The sequence below is a fragment of the Triticum aestivum genome, chromosome 5B (assembly GCF_018294505.1).
Source record: "Triticum aestivum cultivar Chinese Spring chromosome 5B, IWGSC CS RefSeq v2.1, whole genome shotgun sequence".
In the NCBI taxonomy this organism is placed as follows: domain Eukaryota; kingdom Viridiplantae; phylum Streptophyta; class Magnoliopsida; order Poales; family Poaceae; genus Triticum; species Triticum aestivum.
Window position 1 is genome coordinate 346990531 of NC_057807.1, and position 5531 is coordinate 346996061.

Genomic DNA, 5531 nt, shown 5'->3' on the forward strand with positions numbered 1-5531 from the left:
TCCTAGGCAGTTGTACTGCTTGCGACTTGGCCACCATCAGGATTGCTCTACGAGGCGGTTGTACCCGACAAGTACCGCCCAAGTACCGCTTCGGGGTGGTTCCCGTTCTGTACTAGGTGCGATACCTAGCAGTGGTGGCCCAGTTGTTTTCGGTGGCATGCGTACCCCAGTACAACTGGCAATCTCGGAGCAATTACCTCTCTAGACTTAGCCACCCCAGCACCTTGTCGGCGCGGTTGTACCACCCCATGAAATTTAACCTACACTAGTAAAATGCTCATGCGTTGCCACGGGCTATTAGAAACATTAATGGTTGCATCGGTAAACATAATACATGCCAAATTTTATATGTATAGAAAAAGATATAGCTAGTAATAGACTAAAAATAGTTGAAATCCACTTCAAACCAACGAATGTATGAATCACACATATAACATTCATCAGTTCTTCTCCGGCTGGAAATGGACCTTGATACGCTATTGCCGCCGCATTATATTGCCACGGAACCCATCAGCCTCCTTCTCGCTAGCGCCGAGGAACCCCATTTTTGCCTCATTCTCGTTGGCATCGAGGGACCGCTACTTCCACCAACATCTTCTATAACATGTCCCCTACCGCCCCTGACATCTTCTCCGTGAGCGCCGTCATGAAGCCATGTCCACCATGTTTCACTTCACCTTACATTACGCCTCACGTATCACAAGTACTAATAACCAACTATGCATATTAGTAAAATACAGGAATGGATCTGTAGTACATCAATATCTACACAACAAATTTGTTTTGCCGAGCGACTTGTATGCTTGCCTTCCCAAAACCAATCTGACACATCCTGATCGAACCCTTTGGTCCATAGACAAATTATAGTAATTATGCTCTCAAAAGGAGAATTGACAGAGATAAAGAAAAAAAGTGAAATCCAATAGCAAAATTTTAAAACACACGTATCCTCATACAACTTCGGCATCAAATAAGCCAGCCAAACAACATAAATAATAACTCAAAGTTACCATTTTGGACCTAGCTTGTTTGAATTCCAAGTGTTTGGCCTTTATATAGTCCCTTGAGCCTTGTAAATCATTGCTGTTGGGAGACTGTACAACAACTCCACCATGAACAATTCAACATATTTACAAGCACCTATTCTTGTACGAAATTCTTATCAGAAGCTTATTGCAATGCTTTAGGTGTTGCCCAAAGGCCCACTATTTTAGTAGCATTCCGTTTACTCCTTTCCCAACGTGACCACTTTCTACCAGTTCACAGAGTTAGTGACGAGAATCTAGTGATTGCAGCCGATTTAAGCAATACTATGTGTAGGTCGTTGGCAGCCCACCACACCTGTTAGAGCTCACGGAGCCATTGTTGAGCTAGGACTGCAAAATACATGAAAGTTTACCAACTTAATTGGTTACCCTTGCGATATACATAGCTAAGTTTTGAACTATATAGATAGAGTGCTTAATCATAATTACTGCAAATCTGAAGCTGCACAATTCCAATTAAATTTGATGCATGGGAGATGACTTACCTTCTTCATGACCCTGGTAGTTGTCACTGAGCATTGCGATAATTGCAACACTCCAAATAAATTCAATGCCGAAGAGATGAGTTGCCTTCTTGGCAATGAACCCTCAATAGTGAATTTCTAAGGTCCCTGAATGAACATATGTGGAAGATATTCTACAGTTCTAGATATATGGCACAACCTTAGTTACAGAATGATTAGTATACTTACAATCTAACTGAGAGGCCCCACATATGCAAATTCAGACCTCCGATAGGAAACACTGAATCTCAGCAGGAAAGATCAAATACATGCATCCCTGTTCGAGGTATTAATATGGGTAATTCTTAATTGATGCGCTAGATGTTATCTTCTCATCCAATTATAAAAGAACTCGTGATTATAAGAAAATCTTACTATATTCCATCAAAATATACAATCCTGTGAGGCTAAGATAACAGCAAGAGCATAAAATTCTACAAAAAAAACAACTTGTCACGACATTTTAGAAATAGTTAATATTTTCTCACTGGAAATGTCTATTTGTGAGTTGTATACTTAACATGGAATATACTGATCTATTTGTTGAGTTCTTAGTTTCAGATGTTCGTATGCGACTTTATATTTGCTCTGGGTAAAGAATGAGCAAAATATCTTTTCTTGAATATAGCTTCTTATACCCATTTTGCTGGTTCATGATAACCTAATGGTGATCTCTTGTTGTAGCCCTTATTTCACTTGATTGAATAAACAAAAGCATCACATACAAAATCTTATGCAGGTTCTAACAAGAATGAAGTGAGATAGACTACTGATTCTACAATGTACAATATCTGGTTAAATGATATTTGGCCAAGTATTTTTTTTCTGCTTCTATCATCTGTGAGCTCATTATTAAGTGTTAGAAAATAAGTTACTTTAAGTTGAATTGAAGTACTCAAATTAGAGCTAGTGCAGTATGCCACAAAGAAAATATTGTTTGTCGAGCCAAACCACATTAAAAAAAAGAAAGGAAGCATTAGAAGATCGGAGTTAATAGTTTGTACCTTCTTCAACTTGCATAATTGAATTGAAGTAATAAGCTTTTGTTTCGTTGCCATGGCATGCCCGGTGCATCTCCAATCCTCCCTATTATTTCCTCCTTTGACAACAACCATAAGTAACAAACCATGGCATTAAGGATACATACATTTAGGACAATAAAATCTAAGTAATTGCATATTAAAGAACTAAGAGATGTGCTTTTGCCGTCCAAGATACTAACCAGGCCTTGTGAACAATTTGTGAATACATACAAATACCAGAACCACGACCTCCATAAATTATCCAAAGAAATAGACCAGAATGGATGAACACTTGGATTGGTAGCACCTGAAAATAGTAAGATCGACAAAAGCTTCGTCAGTTAGAAGAATCAGGACGAACACTCGTGCGCTGGACCGAGGCTTGTAGCCAAGGTCTGCCTCGCTTTAGATAGAGTCAAGGGACAGTGTGGACACCAGCGGCTGGGACATGATAAGAAGCAGCATATCCGTAAGGAGGTGGAGCAGGCAACACACGAGGCGATAGTATTGGAGCTTGGTGTGGTTCCGCGTCGCCTGATTTCTCCATCCCGATCAATCTTCCTCACAAGGATGCATGTACGTACTTCCTACAAAAGGAGACCGCATCAGTGTAGCCGTGAGGGGGAAGGAGAAGATAGGGGCTTGGGGATTGTGAGACGTGTGGTGGGTTTGCCCGTTGTCGGCTGCCAAGCCCGTCGAGCTTGGGGATGTGGGGCTTCATGCGGCGGCGGCGGCTGCGAGATCCATGGCAGCCAGGGAAGGGAGAGGAGCAACTCTAGCAGCACAAGATCCACAGCGGATCGGGGAAGGAGGGGAGGGGCTCCAACAGCGCGAGATTCATGGCGATTTGGGGAGGGAGAGGAGAAGCATGCGGGGAGGAGGGATGCGCACCGTGCAGCTCGTGGAGGAGACAGGGAGAGATGCAGGGAGAGGGAGGGGCTGGACCCGAGGAGTGACGCCCGGCGCGTCCATCGATCGGCAGCTTGGCCAGCGCCAGCTGCTCCCTCCATCAATGCCGCCGTTGGGAGAGGGACGCGGCCGCAGCCGACGCGTTCATCGGCCATGGCGAGGCAGATGAGCCCGCGGGCGGGATTCGATTCGGCGGCCGGCTGCGTCCGAGGGAGACGAGAGCGGGTTAGGGATAGGGCATATGGCGTCACTCGAGTTTTTTCTGGAGGAGCGTGCGTGGGGGTGGGGAGGGACGAAATAAAACCAGACGAAAAAAAACCGGACCAAAATGGTGGGACGAAAATAAGCTGTCAACACAATCCTACCAACTCAGACATTAGGAGTAGAGATTTTCTTTAGGAAACAAATAATAGATTCTTTCCTACCTTAGCCAAATCAACGGATCTCTTTCATTAAGGTAATTTGCTTTAGCAAACAAATAATAGATTCTTTCCTACCTTAGCCAAATCAACGGATCTCTCCCATTAATGCAATTTGCTTTAGGAAACAAATAATAGATTCTTTCCTTCCTTAGCCAAATCAACGGATCTCTCTCATTAATGCAATTTTTCTTTAGGAAACAAATAATAGATTCTTTCCTACCTTAGCCAAATCAACGGATCTCTTTTATTAATGCAATTTGCTTTAGCAAACAAATAATAGATTCTTTCCTACCTTAGCCAAATCAACGGATCTCTCCCATTAATGCAATTTGCTTTAGGAAACAAATAATAGATTCTTTCCTACCTTAGCCAAATAACCGGATCTCTCTCATTAATGCAATTTTTCTTTAGGAAACAAATAATAGATTCTTTCCTACCTTAGCCAAATCAACGGATCTCTCCCATTAATGCAATTTGCTTTAGGAAACAAATAATAGATTCTTTCCTACCTTAGCCAAATCAACGGATCTCTCTCATTAATGCAATTTTCTTTAGGAAACAAATAATAGATTCTTTCCTACCTTAGCCAAATCAACGGATCTCTTTCATTAATGCAATTTGCTTTAGCAAACAAATAATAGATTCTTTCCTACCTTAGCCAAATCAACGGATCTCTCCCATTAATGCAATTTGCTTTAGGAAACAAATAATAGATTCTTTCCTACCTTAGCCAAATCAATGGATCTCTCTCATTAATGCAATTTTTCTTTAGGAAACAAATAATAGATTCTTTCCTACCTTAGCCAAATCAACGGATCTCTTCCATTAATGCAATTTGCTTTAGCAAACAAATAATAGATTCTTTCCTACCTTAGCCAAATCAACGGATCTCTCCCCGGTTCGCTGGGCGCGTTTCGGTGGGTGGGGGTGGGGGTGGGGGTAATTTGATGGAAAAAAACCGGTTGAAAATAAACCGGTTGAAAGTGGGGGGGGGGGACTATTCAACCAATTCGTCCATTAGGAGTAGAGATATATCAACGCATGAGCAAGAAACATACATAAATCTGGCATAATTCATAGATAGGATCATCGAACAACCAAAATAAATAGTTTTCATCGGCTTGACGGTACTTGAAAGCATGAAAAAAATTAAATTAAACAGGGAAGGGTGGAGCAAATCACCATTTCGTCGCCGGCCCCTTCCCGTGGTTGGAGGTGCTGCTTTGGCCGTCGGTGTAGGCGTCGGCCGCCGGAGGGTTGTCGTTGGAGGAGGAGCTGGATCCACCGTTGATGGCCAACTCATCATCCGACAGGTCCATTTGCACCTCGGGTAGCCTCTGAAGCAACCGCTCCTGCTCCTCGGCGTGCTTCCTCATTGTCGTCTGCATTGTTGCCCGCGCTCTGAAAGCTCGATGACAAGCCCGAGCGCTTTGACATTCTTTTGCTGGTGCCGCCATGCATCCAACTCCGCCATTGTCAGGGAGCGGGGGAAGACCGACGCGAGAAGCGCATGGTTAGGATCGACCGGCGTGCTCGTGCTTTCCCGGCGCCTCGCCAACGCCTCGCCCGCCTTCATCCTCTCCCTTGCATGTTGTCGCTTGTGACGTGGGGCCCGTGCCTCTAACTCGG

General features: G+C 43.5%; 1 long non-coding RNA gene across 4 annotated transcripts; it reads right to left on the reverse strand.

Annotated features, from left to right (window-relative positions):
* Window positions 1–904: 904 nt before the first annotated feature.
* Window positions 905–3746, reverse strand: LOC123111785 (uncharacterized). Of its 4 annotated transcripts, none has more exons than XR_006454730.1 (4): window positions 3463–3746; window positions 3007–3158; window positions 2772–2878; window positions 905–2648 (listed from the first exon to the last, which is right to left on the reverse strand). It is a non-coding gene; the product is annotated as an uncharacterized lncRNA (long non-coding RNA). The 4 variants fall into 4 exon arrangements; XR_006454732.1 differs by having other exon boundaries at window positions 905–1376; window positions 1532–2878; XR_006454733.1 differs by having other exon boundaries at window positions 905–2878; window positions 3517–3746.
* Window positions 3747–5531: the final 1785 nt, after the last annotated feature.